A 16,678-nucleotide genomic window follows, 5' to 3' on the forward strand; every position below is an offset into this window, starting at 1 on the left:
TACAATTGCACGAGTTGCTTCTAGTCATAAATTTGTTCTATAAAAAGTAAAAAAAGTATATATATATATATATATATCCTTCGTCCTATGATTTGGGTCTTTAGATAATTGTTGTAATTAAATCAATTAAAAAATATTTGTCTGTATATAAGCAGGTTTTTCCTGCTGTTTCCTGTATATTGTCCTTTTGATATAACAACACAATAATTTTTTTAAAAAGTATTTATAAATTACGACAAATTATTTGAGTTTATTAAAATAATTCCTGTCATTTTTCTCATAAAATTGCCATTGTTTTATATTCGATCCTGTGGCCTACTTATGGGAGGGGGTTTGATGTGGGTGTTAGACCCCAGAGAATTTAGAAATAAGATAAATGTATAAATAAATAAATTTTATAAACCAAAAAAAATGTTGTTTATAAATAATTTTCTTTATTTAGACTGTACGTTTTACAGATCATCCCCAAATCTTAAGCCATCGGTTCGATTACAGTGTTTAGCTATGGAAACAAACGTTATTTACAGGTTAGTTGTACGTATAATTCTATAATTTATTAAATATAAACTATAAACTTAATATAGGATTTTAAAAGTTTTAAGTGTTCTCCTTATATATACAGGGCGATAAAGTTTTTTTAAAGTAAAGACAGTTTACTTATCGCATCTTTTAGTCGCTATATATTAGATAAACTGGACTTTGACAGCCTAAAGGCATAAATACATCATGGCACAAGTATATTTTGCCATAAATAACAAAGTTTCGATGTAGTACGAAACAAAATTGATATTGGTAAAAAATCCTTATCGATCTGCAAAGTGTCCATGCGAGAGAAAAAATTTGAAAATGACCAACCAGGGAATGGACAAGCGTTTAAACTACGGACAGTGAATGACCCGAGGCTGAAATTAAGCAATATCAACCGAAACATCGATCAAGTTTGTGGATAGAAACAGGGACACACCTCACACTAATGGCAAGTAATGAAAGCGTATTATACAGTCATAATTCAAGCGTACGGTAGCAAAGTATGATACGAGAACTAGTTAAATATAGGAGGCTACTAGATTATTATGTGTTGCAACGTTTCAGATTTAGAAGAAGTTAGAGGATTTCCGTGAAATTTTCCCGGTCAGATTAATAGGAAAATATGCGTGTGTTTGTGTGTAGTTTTCGCGGTTAAGAGTAGTACGGCATCGAACAATACTACGTTAATTAAATCTGCTGGGAAGCGGCCTATAATTTATCGTAGTTAATGGAAAGATTATTTAGGAAATCCTTGCAACGAAATTACTTAAAATCAACAATTTCTACACTCTCGTACTGAATAATTAGATTTTTGTAAGTAATTTCTTGTAGAATTTTGGCAAGTCGAAGCTGGTTTTCAAGATGAATTTTTGTCAGATAGTAAAGAAAAAGATGTTGAAAAGATTCAGTTCTTTTCAGTTGTGTGCATCCCTGGAGATCGGACATTCAATTGATCGAATAACGCGAAACCAGTCTCCTCATCTCAAACACAGTTTCAGAATCACGTCCAGACATCACGTTCGCTATTCGAACATAATCACTGTCTAGTACTAAAAAGAAGTAACTCTGTTCAACTTTCACATTTAAAATAATTTTCTACAACTCACTTAAATATATATATACGTAAAAAACGATGCTGCAAACACTTCCCGGAGTCCCTTTCTTTAGTTTCTATATTGCATTAGTGTTCCTATTCCGTGTGGTGCATTTTATATATTTCCTCGAAAATTCGATATAGGAATATATCCAACTTTATACTCATCTTATTTAGATATGATTCTGGAAAGTGTTTAACCTGGATCTGTATTAGATATGCCAGACAATGGCGAGTCGTGACACGAGTAGATTCCTCCACAATGCAGATGGAAGACCACACGGCAGCAATACAAAACTTAATGCGATTTATGAATACGCAGATGCCAAATGCTTCTTAAATCTCCATTATACGCCACTTTTTACTAACCTGTATAAGGTTAGACATCATCCTTATAGGAAAAATACAGAGTGGTTAAACGAAAGCCTCTTAGATAAGGAATGGTGGGTGTGATGAAATCTTTTACTATTTAAGCTTCGCTGCATCCAAGGTATTTCATTTATTTTTTATACCATTGCAATTTATTTCGGATCTTTGATAGATTCTTTTTATTTTTTTACTTCTAGCGATAAACAAAGAGAATTTTAATCAGCAGCAAGCGAGTTATTTGTGTTCTTTCGAGCGAGGAAATGAAGACATCCCTTGTCAAGGAAATTACTCTTTGATGAGTTTGATGTCCACTTGAAAAAAATATTTTCGTTTCTTAAATCGAAATTACACATCAAAAGCAGAAATAATTAATAATAAAAAAAGGAACTAAGAGTCACATTGTTACCAGTTGAATTTCTAAAGTGACTCACTCGAGAATTGATGAATTGTTTCATTATAAATATTTGATTGAGATAATTTTCGTAAAGTGAGCTTCGATCGTCATTTCTTCTCATTTTAACACATTAATAAACTTATAAATTCTATAAATTCTGCAAGTAATTTATATTTTTTATACTAAAAAATATATAAAAGCTATTTTGAAAACAGCAGCATCACCAGAAAATCTTCTGTGATCCAACGCAGCTACAACAACAAAGACGAAAATTCCATGAAAATGAGAAATGTCATTGACCAAAATGCTGTTAAAATATCATTGATTGGTAAATTCCAGTAAGAAAAAAGCACTTAAAATTATTTTTATGCAATCATTTTCTTTAATTTTTTATTATTATTTCTCGTAAAGAATTTATTAATTTATAATTTATTCTTTAATAAAGATTTAAAACCATAATTAAAACTGTTTTTAATCTGATCTTAAAATAACTTATACCATGGAAATTGCAATAACTTTTACTTCTTCAAATTGGTTTATAATGTATTGGATCGAAATATCCTCTAAACATTTAAAATTTTAATCATAGTTTAATTAAATAATAAATATGCATTAAGTCTTTATATCTAGTTTTAAATATTAATAAAACATAGGCTTATAAATAATTTATATTTAACTTTAGTGTAAACTTATATAGGCCTATGTTGCTTGCTTTGATTTATCAATGCTCAAGACTAGGATAATTTAATGAGGAAGTGTGTATGAAAGAACAGAGAGAAGAGGATTTAGAAAATTAAAAAAAGAAAAATATAAGAATAAAATTTATAAATATAAAAAATTTGAGCATTTAGGTAATTGAAAATGAAAATTATATAAAAATAAATGTTCTGGAATAAATAAAAATCCAGGAAAAAAGAGAGTAGTTGAAAATTTCCAGAAAAAAAAAAAGGAAACTCTAGAATAAAATAATTAAAGAAAGCAATTAAAACTGTTGAATCAAAAAAGAAAGAGTTATAATTATAAAGGATAATATTTAGAATAAGCATAATTGAAAATTTAGGAAGTTTAGGAAAAATAATTTAATTTAAATTTATAAGTTTATATATATATAGGCCTATATATAAAAGAATTAATTAAAATTTTGGAGAAAATTTAAGAAAAAGAATATTTGAAAATCTCGAATAAAGAAAAGTTCAACATAATTAAAAATACAAAAGCTGAAAAAACTCTTAGATAATTGGAATTACAGAAGAGGAAATAAGAAAAAGTCAAAATAGCTGAAAATGCTGATGGGGGCAAAAAACTAGTCTAGAATAGCAGAAAAAGAAGAATATTTTAAAAAGTTTAAAATAATTTTTAAATAGGTTTTTTTTATATATTAGATTATTAAATATATTTTTAAAAACTTATAGAAAAAAAAGCAGATAATTGAAAATATAAGGTACGAAAAACGAGCAAAAATATAGTAAAATGAATCCGAATTGCTGTACTGTACAGGTACCTCACTGCGAAAGAGGATAACTTTTATTTTCTTGAAAAATGTCGAATTAGTTTGCTCATTAATTTGACAAAATTAAAATAATTTTTCAAACATTTAAAAATTAATGTTCCAATCAGGGCGTTGCAAATTAAAGAGAACTAGTAGAAAATATAACTATGTGAATACAGCGTATCGAAATTTGAAGTAATATTTCAGTTTACTTACTGTATATTCATCCAATTACCGCAAAAGTGTGCTTATCATGTAGTCTCTCATTAATTAAACAGAAGAAAAACACGTATACACGAACGACAAATTAAGACGATCATCACGCTTGGAGAGATTTTACCTAGAAGAGAGTAAAGTAGCAAAAAAAATGTTAAAAAAAATACTTAAGTAGATTAAAATCTTCTCTAAAAATAATACTATAAGCCATTTGTGTTGATTTTTAAGGTGTGCAAATAAATAATGTTTAAAATTTTTATTTCTAATAAAAAAATTTCAACATATTTTTCTAAAGGACAACCCGATTATTAGGATGTGGATGTAACATAGGGAATAATTTCGAAATAAAAAATAAAAATAAGTTCGACAACATCCAATTCACCACAAAAAAGGATAGGTTTTGTTTTTAAAACTTTTTTCTAAACGTTTCAAATCTAACTCCGGAGACATTTTTTAAAATGGATAAATTTGGTCAAACTGATTTTTGGATTCCTTTCTAACTAAACCTGTTCTGATAAAATAGACGATGACAATCCTGTCTAGGTTTGTCAAATTCTTCTGTGGATGTGACATTGATGGATGGCATCTCTTTCGATCTAAGAAAAGACAAAAATTCTTTTTCTTTCCAGCTTTTTTTCCTCCTTTATAACCCCACATAATCCTTACAGACAGGTAGNGCCCTATCAAAACATGATGGATCCATGCAATGTTTCGGTTTAAAAATTAGGGGAAAAATAATAATAATAAATAAAATATAGTCTATATATATGGACGAATAACATTATCGTTATCAATAAAGAAAATTCAGATCGGATCGGGTCGTCACGTAGCGTGTTATATGTTCGTGACGTGACGACACGATCAACCCTGCCTTATCGTCTAGGAAGCATAGCGAAACGATTACAAGTGTTTCATTTATCATGAAACTTGTGGAAACAGATAAGATATTTTGGAATTAATCCAAAATTTAAGCTTACACGTGAATCGAATTTTTTAAAAAATATATATTTACGTATTTTGAACGTTACGGACTATTAACTCTAGAAATCATCGGTTGCATCGCATCGTTATACAACTGAAAAGTTATCTTACCTAAGTTATCCATGCGTACAGCGTATCAAATGCAACTGTAAGATTGCTTACACCCTTTTCCTAGAACTTAAATTCGAACAGCTTGCTTAGTTCTTCGAGAAAACCGATAATAATGTCGCAATCTTGAATTTAAGAACTGATTTATCTCGAGATTTTGATTCGTGTATTAGTTTATGACACGCTTACGTTTTGAAATCTTTTTACTGAATTTCTGTTTAGTTTATTTTAGAATTTTGATGCGAGTTCTCTCACTTATATAGGCCCATTGGGCTTACTTTTGTTGTTTCTAGAAGAGCTTATATCACCTTTGGGCGCATGTAAGAATGTAATACATCCAAAGATACGAACTCAAAAATATATTAAAATTTTTCTTTATACAACATCTTTGAAGACATTTTTATGTAAAATTATACACTATAGATTCGAAAATTGTAATAAATTATCGAATATAGAAGAAACTCTATTATCCGGGGTGTCGTGACGGATACGAAAATACTGTAGACTGATAATAGAATTCCCCCTACCAGTATGGAAAAATTACAATCCGCAATTAATATACAATCGTGTACGTAAAGTATTGTACAATTACCGTTTATTTACTGTACAGTGTAGCATTTATAGACATTAATAGAATAAAGTATAGAAATGGAGGCTTACGTACAGTAAAATACAGTACAGTATATACTGTACATGTACTTCATTACGGCAATAGAAAAAAGTGCCGTAACTCTCTCCCAAAACTAAGTTTAGCACGAATAATCGAGTTTTAACTATAGTTAATTACATCATCTACTATATTTAAATTTAAAGAAACAGTCAGAAACAAAATCAATTTTATATTTTTCAAATTATCATCAATTTTGTAGCTTACTACCAATCAATATATCCTATAAAACTTTGTTTCTTTGGTACATGGCTATGAATATTTTAAGAAAAACCGATAATAAGAAATGTAGAATATTCCGAAGATATATATATATTTATATTTATAGAAAAATAAAAAAAATACATTGAAAAGATTCGCCTGAAAGCATCAAATTCTAGAATAAAATATGAAATTTACTAAAAGATGGAGAATATTCTATATATTTGCTATGGAAAAGGCATCGTTTTAGTGATGTAAGGGGTGGATTATTGTGTATGTGTATGGAAGTCAGTAAACATTCGCTTTAACTTGATAAATAGATGTTAGCATCTGGTAGAAGATAGCAAAGCTTTACCAAACAACACTAAATTCATCTGAAGAGAAGTAAGTTTGAAGAGATAACGATGTTAGAAGTCCTATTTTTTCCCTTATTTTCTGTAAGAAGAACTCATTTACAGACAAGTTAAAACTTCCTGTCTTGTGAAAGAAAAACAATTTCAAAGATTTACAAGTAATAATTAGATAAAAATCCTTCCATTTCGTTTACTTTGTTTTTCAAATGCGTGTGTGTGTCCAAATAAATTAATGCCAATTTAAAATTTAAAAAAATTCGTTTAAATCTTCATTAATTATTCGAAATGTTTCACGCTTTATGTTTAATTATGAAAATGTTTTTACTTAATTAAAAATAAATTAATTAAATAAATAAATAAAAAGTGAAAGCGATTAAACACGCTACTAACGCCATCTGTCGATTACTTCAATGTAAAAATTACTGTAAACATTTTAAATATAAATAAATTCCTGTTATTTTACAAAATTTCTTTTGTATTTAATATAAAATTGCGTTTTTTATTATTTGAAATTAATATTTTTTATTAAATTTAGCAGTTTACTAAACGATAAATAAAAAAATTAAATTATGATTGACAAGGAAGATAAAATATTCATAATTTTAAAAAAATCTAGCCAATGTAAGAAGCCATAGTATTCACGTGATTAGAATTACCCAATAGCGATTGAATAAATTTAAAATTTTAAATTAAACCAATAAAAGATAACTTAAGTCTCGTGCTAATTTTAAATTTAATCAATTGCCGGTAAGCAATGTATCACGTGGACCGATTTAAATCAACTAATTAGACGGACGTAATATGACACGTGATTAAATTTAAATGCCAATTAGGACTTTAGTGAGCATCATGTGACAAATTTCAAAGAACTCTTATCCAATTAGATTACTACAATATTTATGAAATTTAAAATTTAGTTTGCTGGAGAAATTCAATTTTTCTTTTGAGTATATTAATCCAATAATTAAATTTAAATGATTTATTTCTTTACAGAAGAGAAAGACAGAAAGACAAGACAAAATTCCCGTGTTAGAACATATGGACTGTATTATTGGAAGAATCGATGCAAACGTCGATTAAAGTAAGCTCCTTTAAATATATATAACTTATGTGTATAGGGCGTATGTTAAATCAATTCAATCAAGTATAGAGTACTTTTCAAGCTGGATATTACTGTTATTATTTCCCAAGTAAGATCTTCCATTTTGAATTCATGTTTTATAATAATTGCTACTTCCGTTATCCTTTTTCATATTTTATAAACGTATCTTCCAAAACAGTAATTTTTGAAAGCGCTGATGGATTCTCTTAGCATTTCTACTTCTTCCAACTAACGACTACAAGAAAATTTTCTTACAAAATTGTGTTTTTCTCTCGCAAAAACATCACGCAAAATATTACCCATCCAGGTGTAAAAATTCTCAAACTACTTATTTATTGAGTTATAAAAATTTGAATAAATTACTTTAAAATGAATAAGAATTTGTTTATGCTTTTATATATTTAAAAGGTTATTTTATGAGGAGATTTAACTATTTAATTTACAATTAATACGTTGGATATTTCAACAAACTTGTAATTTATTAAACTTTTTTTTAAATGTAAATTAAACATATTTTTAGCTTAAGTTAAAAAAATAAATAAATAAATCCTTCTACAAATAAGATCAAGAGAATGAAAAAAAATTAAATTATTTCCTTCTAAAAATCAAGCTGTTATTATGTTTAACATGTTATTAAGAATCGTCTAGAACAGTTACTTAAGTACTATTAGCGAATTGACCAGAGATAAACTGGTACGCGATAACCCGGAGCAAGAACGACAAAGAAACAAAAACCTGGAACAAGAGGACAAGAAAACAAAAAATATCAAGAGCAAAAGAAACAAGAAAATAAAACAGTGTTTATGTTCTTGACCTGTTTGTACTTGGGTTAGGCCTATCCATAAGACTATTAAACACACGAATTTCATAAGAATAGTGTATTAATCTTTATATAATGACAAGAAATTTAAATTTATTCTTAATATGAAATGATTGAAACGAATCGATGCAATTTTTAGGAATTTTTCATTTATAAAATCTGTTAATTTTATTTATATTAATAAATTTTAATTAGTATCAATCACAATGAAACTTATAGGCTAACCTTTGTATAAACCTTAAGCTACAGTATCATTTTTAATATAAAAATAAGAAGAGAAATCTGTTTATTTCCTCTTATTTTTTAAAAATATTTGAAAATTTGTTTAAATCGGAAATTAAATTCGTAGAATTGATTTTTACGTACGAAATATAAGCCAACTCTAATAATCTGTCTTCTTAAGATATAAAAGAAAGTAGGAGAAAATATCCTTTGGTATACATGAAATAAAGTCATAAATGAATTTTCAGAAACTAATAATTTTATTAAATTCAACAAAGCATGAGTAAAATAAAATTCGAGAGAAAGAGCTTCGGGCTCTTCTAACTGCCTATTCGTATACAGTATTATTCGTTTCTTAATTTATCTTGAAATTTGTAACAATATGGCAAATGAATTGTTCTCTTTAAAATGCCGAGCCATTCTTATACTGTAATTTATCGCTACTTTCATATACGATCTAGTTTTCACTATTTTTCTGTTAACTTACCATCACTTCTCTCTCGTGTACCATCATTCATTGACGATTTTTTTCCTTCCCCCTCCCAAATTCATTTACTTATTTCCGATATAAGTTTCATGAGAATTACCTTAATTAATTGTTTGCATTAATAATTATTAGTGTTTACGAAATGATATTTATTACAGATCTTCTATAAGCACTCCGAATGTTGTGAGAAAGATTAACTTTGTAGTGTTATCAGTTTGTTTCTTAGTATGTCGACGTTTCAGATAAAGAACATCGATTTAGTCTATGCCATTTGCTGTTTTATTTCAAGTATAGTAAATTGTTTCATGTCTAGCGAATTTCTTCCAAGAAAAATTCTTATCCATTTTAGATTTTTACTCTCTTTATCAAAGTTTTATTTCATAAATACATTAAGTTTACAATTTTATTAAATTTCATTTGATTTATTATTTATTAAACAAATAACGCAAAATATATAGAACATTTTTCATATTTACAAAATGGAGTAAAACTATTTAATTATTAAAAAATTTATTTTATAAAAAAAAAGAAAGTTTAATTGATTTTCCGTTAAAGTGAAATACGGTATTTGGAATGGAAGTTTGTTTAAATTTTTAACTATTTTTCGACTGTCCGTATTTAAATGTTAAAAATAAGTTTATTATAAATGCAAACGTCGTTATTCTCTGCAAACTCCATCCAAAATAAAGCATAAATTAGTTTAACGTGTTTATTTACCTTAATAACTTGGATAAATAATGACAATGCAGATTATGAGCAGGCTATCTTCTATCAAATTATGCGTCAAAATTTCTCCATTAATTTTCAAATTACGCAACATATACCCGATGATAATTCTATCATATTTTTATTATATAAAGAAATATGGCTAGTAGAAAATATTGGAATGCGTTCAAAGTGTACATTTTATACCATATATCACAACTAACATCCCCAGACGTATTAGGGAGAAAGCTCCAACAAATGGATCATACTTAGAACAGACAGGACATTATCGGACACGATAAGACATTGTTCATCATCGTCCAAAGGCTAACTGAAGTATGACCTTTGAACTATATCCTCTAATATTATCTAGGGCATGTTAAAGAATTATTCTCACTCTTCCTTTATTTATTGCTACTGTATTTCTTACTTCTATTGATCCCAGATTGTATAAGGACGGTCTAGAAATAAAATTGGACGCGAATCAAGCGTGAAACAGCGAGATGTGGTTTATCAGACTGTCCTGTCATCACTTACGTCATCTTTCTATGCCCGCTCTAACCAAGCATAGAGAATCGATTGGGATCAACGTTCCATCGCAGTCCTGTCCGGTTCACGAAAGAATGCGGCTCATAAATATCCTTATAAGCAAATAAAATTTAGCTTCTACGTTTAGATCTACTCATATTACGTAAATGGAACGACTCCGAATTGGATAACTACTAAAATTTACAACCGGAAATTGGGCGGAGAATGTCTGTGATGTGCAATCTCATCCAGATGCTACATCATTTCATATCTGTCAGCTCTCAAATTATAGACTTAACAGTTTGGTTAGAGGATAAATTTCTAATTTGGCACTATTATTGGCTCAACATCATTAAGCGCCTCCCATTAGCTTAAATCTACCTTTTCATATATAGAAGATAAGATAACATGTCTTTAGATAAGACTTTCTTTCTTACGAGAAGAAATAAAAAAGCAGAAAAAAATCCTCCCTTTAGTGTTGAAAATTTGCCATCTTTTATGTATTGAGAACCAGCGAGCGGTTATCTAAAACTTTCTATCAAAGGAAAAATATTTCTCGTGAAATAACCAATCAGTTCAAAGAATTGATATATTTTTTTTTCTTTTAATCCGCCCACAGCTCTTCGATGATTGGTCGAAGATATCGAAACAACTTAGATTGGTTTAAATGTTATTTTCGTGTTAAAAGGGGGCGTTAACAAAACTTCCGACGACCAATTAAATTTAAAATTATTAATACGAAAGATTTTTAAATAAATTTATTGGTTTATTAGTCAAGAATTAATTCGAATACAATTTTAGTTTTGCTGATTGGTTAAAATTTTTATTTCTAATAAAAAAATTTCAACATATTTTTCTAAAGGACAACCCGATTATTAGGATGTGGATGTAACATAGGGAATAATTTCGAAATAAAAAATAAAAATAAGTTCGACAACATCCAATTCACCACAAAAAAGGATAGGTTTTGTTTTTAAAACTTTTTTCTAAACGTTTCAAATCTAACTCCGGAGACATTTTTTAAAATGGATAAATTTGGTCAAACTGATTTTTGGATTCCTTTCTAACTAAACCTGTTCTGATAAAATAGACGATGACAATCCTGTCTAGGTTTGTCAAATTCTTCTGTGGATGTGACATTGATGGATGGCATCTCTTTCGATCTAAGAAAAGACAAAAATTCTTTTTCTTTCCAGCTTTTTTTCCTCCTTTATAACCCCACATAATCCTTACAGACAGGTAGGGAAAGTGGAGATTCTTCTTATTCTTTATACATTCCCGCATGTGGTTTTTTTTCCACTTTAAAAGAAATCAAAATTTCGGATTGTTTACTAGACACGTAGTTAAGATTTTCTTTTATAGTTTGTATTCGTCCAAGCAATTACATCTATATGTTTAGGTTTTTTTTAAAAAAATGTTAAAAAATTAGAAAAAAATCTAACTTATATGTAAAGAAATTAAATATATAAATGGAATTGTGTGTATTCTTCGTATTTTATCCATTCTGAGTTGTTGTCTGTAATTTAAATCTAGTAATAGCGCGGTAAAGATATTCAAGATAAGAGGATAAAACCCATTTCTAACATCAATTTTCATCAAAATATCTCTCCCATAAATATCTCAGGTGTTTTTTTGGATCTTCTATAGGAAAAAATAAAACAATTATTCAAATATGAAGAGAGATCTTACAAAGAAAAAAAATAAGAGAGAAAAGAAAGATGAAGAAAAAACAGATTAAACCCAAAACTCCACTCAAATACTAATTCAATCGACGTTTCTATTTTGAATTCTAAGATCCTGTCATCGAAAATTTGAGTGAAGGACTAAAAGAGAATGAAATAAAAGATGCTTGCTACCTCACATGTAAAAAAATCGATTTGAAATAAAAGTAAAAGGCTCTGAATCAGCAGAAGTTTTGTGCTTTCCTACAGTATATTAAGATAAATGCTTTCTTTCGTCTTTTCATCAATGTGGAAACTTCAATACTTCATTTGGTCAATGTCCAATTGTATTTGGGTTACTTCGAGTAGATTCCTGTAATTCTCTAAATGTTTTTAAAAATACTTATTGTATTTACTAAACCCGAAACCAATTTTAAAATTTTTTCTATTCTAACTTTATCGCCTGTTATAATGCAATAAAGTTCGAAGCAACACTAAAGAAAAGAACTGTTTGAATAATCTTACATCACTTTTAGAATTGAATAGAAAAGTTCAGGAAGCTCTTACTCATCTCCTATTGTATACGTTTACAAATTCTTAAAAAAATATAAAAAAAAGTAAAATTTAAACCTAAATAAAATATGCTCTTCCATTTTTTTTTAAGGGAAACTTGATGCTGTTTAATTTTCTACATCTTGAATGCATTATTAAACAGGATTGCTGGAGTTTTTTTTCCCTTATAGAATTTATTGTTTAATGCGATCTGTAGTGTTCTTATAAATTTTTGATGTTTGGATAATCCTTTTAAGAACGGGGATCAACTGACAACAGATTAACGAGGAGACGAAATTGTGAATTAAGAAAGAAAGATTCTCTTTGTCTGGAAGCAGTTTCTGTCTTCATTTGTTTCTCTTTGAAGGTATGGATTATTTTGGGATATCTAAAAAGAAATTGCTACCAAGTAGAAACGTTTATCTTCATTGATACCGCAATCGAAAATCTTCCTAACTTTTTCTTAATTCTAAGATTACTTTTTTGGGGTTTTAACATCTCGGAAATAAATGTAATTTATTTTAAAAATGTTATTAGAGGAATTATTGGTGAGGTATATTAGTAAGCTTCCAATGCAGTTTCATATTGAAATTACGTTCCCTTTTTTTTTTTATAATATATTTGAAGATGGAATAAGCAAGGAGAAATGCCTGAAGAGGTCAGATAATAAACATTTGACTGACAGAAAGAAAAAGATTTCCGAAGGAGAAGTATGAGAAATCTCAGATGCCTTCATATCTCTCGATCTATATAATCCACTTGGTTGGTACGATAACTAAGAAATATAACAGAACTTCTTTGATTGGAATATTTGGAAGAAAATGTTGAATAAAACGGAATTTAGAATAGTGGAAATATATATAAAAATATTTGAAATATTTGTATGGAGAAGGAATACATAGAAGAATATTCCTTTCGTTTGATTTTTATCATCATCATTTTTTATTTAAAATACATTTTACTCCATTATTTGTGTATAGAATATATGTAAATTGAAACTTTAAGCAAAATTATACATTGTTATTCTATAAATTTCAATGCACCTTTGTATAAAATAGGATCAAGAAGAGATCTAACAAAAGTTAATATTTTTTTTTCTCCTTTAAAAAAATAAGAAAAATAAATTCAGCATAAAGGAAAAAAAATAAACTTTCCTTTTCTATTTGAAAAGTAAAAAATTTTTTCCATTAAATATAGAAAATAGTGAAATATATATTTTCTAAAATTATATATATTTATATAAAAATTTATATTTTATATAAAATGTGGTGCAAATATATATTTATATAGTGAATATATATATTTATAAATAAATAAAAATATACGTATTATAATTTATTTATAGAAATGAAACACTTCTCACGCTTAAACACTTGAAGAATTATGTTTATAAACTGGAAACAGATTTATAATTTATTAGAATTTGGCATTTTATTTATCTACTTCTGTAAATATAACTTTTTTTCCTACCTCAAGGAGAAGTTAAACTAGAAATCTGTGCATTTAAATTTAATACACTAAATTCCTAAGGATTGATGACGTATATAAGTTGCCATGGTTACTAGAATGCGAACAATTTTTTCCAAACTCGATAATTTAAACCATATATTTAATGATAAACGAAAAGGAGGAGGGGTGTAGGCGAGTCGGATTTTAAGGATTATATAATAAAATTTAGTTTAGCGAATTAATTAAAATTTTATTATTGGAAAACGATTTTTTTAAAAAAAATAATAGAGGAATTAATTAAGCTGTTTTCTTGTATATTTTTTCTTGTTTGTTTTTTTTATAAGTTAAGACTGACAATTTTATTAATCATTTGAGAATCGATTAAATGTATTTTAAGTTAGAAAGTTTCTGACACATAATCGTTATGCTCGTGTTATTTTTTTCCCTTTTCTTTTCTTCTAAATCTTATTTGTTTACAGAAATTTACTTGAATAATTTCTTTGATAAATAAATGACTTCTAGAGATCTACAACGCCTGTAAATGTAGCTTCACTGCACACATTCTTTTCGTTTTTTTCTTTCAAGCTTGACATTTTGAGGAGTTTATTTTAACGAATATGACAAGAAAATTACATTATTCAGCAGTTGACTTTGATATAATCTATCACTATTTCAATATTATTCGATTTTTTGCGAATAGAAATATATACAATTAAAATCTCTTAATTAAAAATTAAAATATATTGCTTCGATTCTTCTTGTTATCCTCTTCTTTTTTTTTTTTTAATTAGAAAGGATGTATTAAATTGGGGAACTCTTAAATACGTTCGATAATCCGTTTGTTCGATAGTTAGGAGAGATAGTCATTACCTGCAGATTTAACGACATGGAGAGTCGAAGGTATGTTGAGAGTCGTTAAGATTTCTTGTTTCTAACCAATAGCACGAAGAGGTAGCTTCCTAAACTCCTTCTACTATTTGTGTGTGTGTGCGAGACATTTATGGGAATGAATAATTAATAGGAGAAATTTCACTCAAGCCAGGAATTATATAATGAAGGCTATTGCATTAAACACTGTAATAAATTAAATTTATAATTGAATAATCTATAGATATACTTACTGTTCCCTAATTAAAATGTGTGGAATCACCTCCTTACAGCTTGAAATGGGCTACATTGAACAGATAGAGGTCTATATTGGCTCACAAATAAGCATATTTTGAGGCAGTGTTTGCTTAAAAAATTCATTAATATTCATTTTTATATAGGCCAGAATGAATATTTTTAGAATAAAGTTATTCATTTTTCTTATTATCCATTAACAGTCTGTAAAATCTTTGCTTATAAGTGGATAAAAGCAATTGCAGGTAACGTAAATAAGTACTTTTAGCAATGTTTTAAAGTTAATTATGCAAATAAACGTATTAAAAGTTTATATTATTTATATATAATAAAATAAAGAATTAAAAAATCAACAAAAAATTCATAATTATTGCGTATTTTCTCATCAAAATGCACAAAAATTATCGTTAAAAGATCTGAAACGATTATATAAGTCTTCAAACATATATTGAAGGATATTTTTAACTGGATATCGTTATTAATTATGTAAATAACCTTAATAAAATTCATTAATATGCATTAATGTAGAGGAAACTTCAAAAATAAGTACTGATAAAGAAATGGATAAAAATGAAAATTTACTTATAATTTTTCGAAGCAGGCAATATTTATGAGATTGGCCATTGGAAAGTCAAGAAACTGATTTAACATATTTTAAAAACAAACCCATTTCGTCGATAAAAGTAAAATTTTTCAGGGGAAAAAATAAAAAATAAAAAAAATGCTTGTATCTATCTAGTACATATATGTATATGTACCTATACAAGAAGAAATATCGAGGTCAGAGTATCGATGATGTACGACATTGCCTTGGATGTCTATTCAGGATTTCAAAATCTCCACTGAAATATGTAGATTGCCTGAGAGAAAACGTAGAAAATGGAAGATACTTTCAAAGATATTGCACCGCTTTTGCAACCAATTGGTTCACTTTCTACCTCATTACCGTTCATTCCTCTAAAGATAAATTACCAAAGAAGTTCGCTGTCACAACTAGCAATCTTAGGAAAGAAAAAAGAAAAAGAAAAAAAAAGTTTAAAAAATAAAACAAAAACTTTAAAAAATAATAATAAATTTTTACGTCATCAGAAAGAACAACTGTAAGAGAAGAGCGTGGTTAAATGAATAGAAGATAAAGAGGATTTTCTACCTCCTTAGGTATATTTATATACTTTTATAAATTATATTTTAATGTATGCATGAATAATAAGTGATTTAATTTTTTTTAATGGTTTTATTAGTGAGAATAGAGAGCGAGCCGGCGTTAAGAGATGAAAGGTGGAAGAGGCGCTCTTAATTGAAGTTATACGTTCTATTTTATTGAGTAATTAATTTTCCAGTTGGTTCACACTCGCCGTTGCCACGGTAACCGTGTCACGTGACTGACGAAACTAATGGGACCATATAAACCCATCAAAGAGTGACATTTCAATGTGAGTAGTGGTTCTCCATTATTATTTTTTTTTTTTNAAAATACTGTGAAAACACGCCATTTTTTCCTCAACTTTTCCCCACGCTGGCTATTTTATAAACAAACAAAACCACCTGTCAAAGGGAAGAGGGGGGAAGTACAACCTCCAAGGAGATATTCGCATCTTCATTTGGGTGTCAACTTCAGCAGTCCTTAAGGG

At 27.9% G+C, this 16,678-nt stretch overlaps 1 long non-coding RNA gene across 2 annotated transcripts; it reads left to right on the forward strand.

The window, feature by feature from the left end:
- The first annotated feature begins 471 nt into the window (after window positions 1–471).
- Window positions 472–16,432, forward strand: LOC111629652. Of its 2 annotated transcripts, XR_002757385.1 has the most exons (4): window positions 472–527; window positions 7,393–7,480; window positions 16,137–16,205; window positions 16,289–16,432. It is a non-coding gene; the product is annotated as an uncharacterized LOC111629652 (long non-coding RNA). The 2 variants fall into 2 exon arrangements; XR_002757384.1 differs by lacking the exon at window positions 472–527 and having other exon boundaries at window positions 7,285–7,480.
- Window positions 16,433–16,678: the final 246 nt, after the last annotated feature.

This window comes from Centruroides sculpturatus, unplaced genomic scaffold, assembly GCF_000671375.1.
Source record: "Centruroides sculpturatus isolate CEXI.00-Female unplaced genomic scaffold, Cexi_2.0 scaffold640, whole genome shotgun sequence".
Classification (NCBI taxonomy): domain Eukaryota; kingdom Metazoa; phylum Arthropoda; class Arachnida; order Scorpiones; family Buthidae; genus Centruroides; species Centruroides sculpturatus.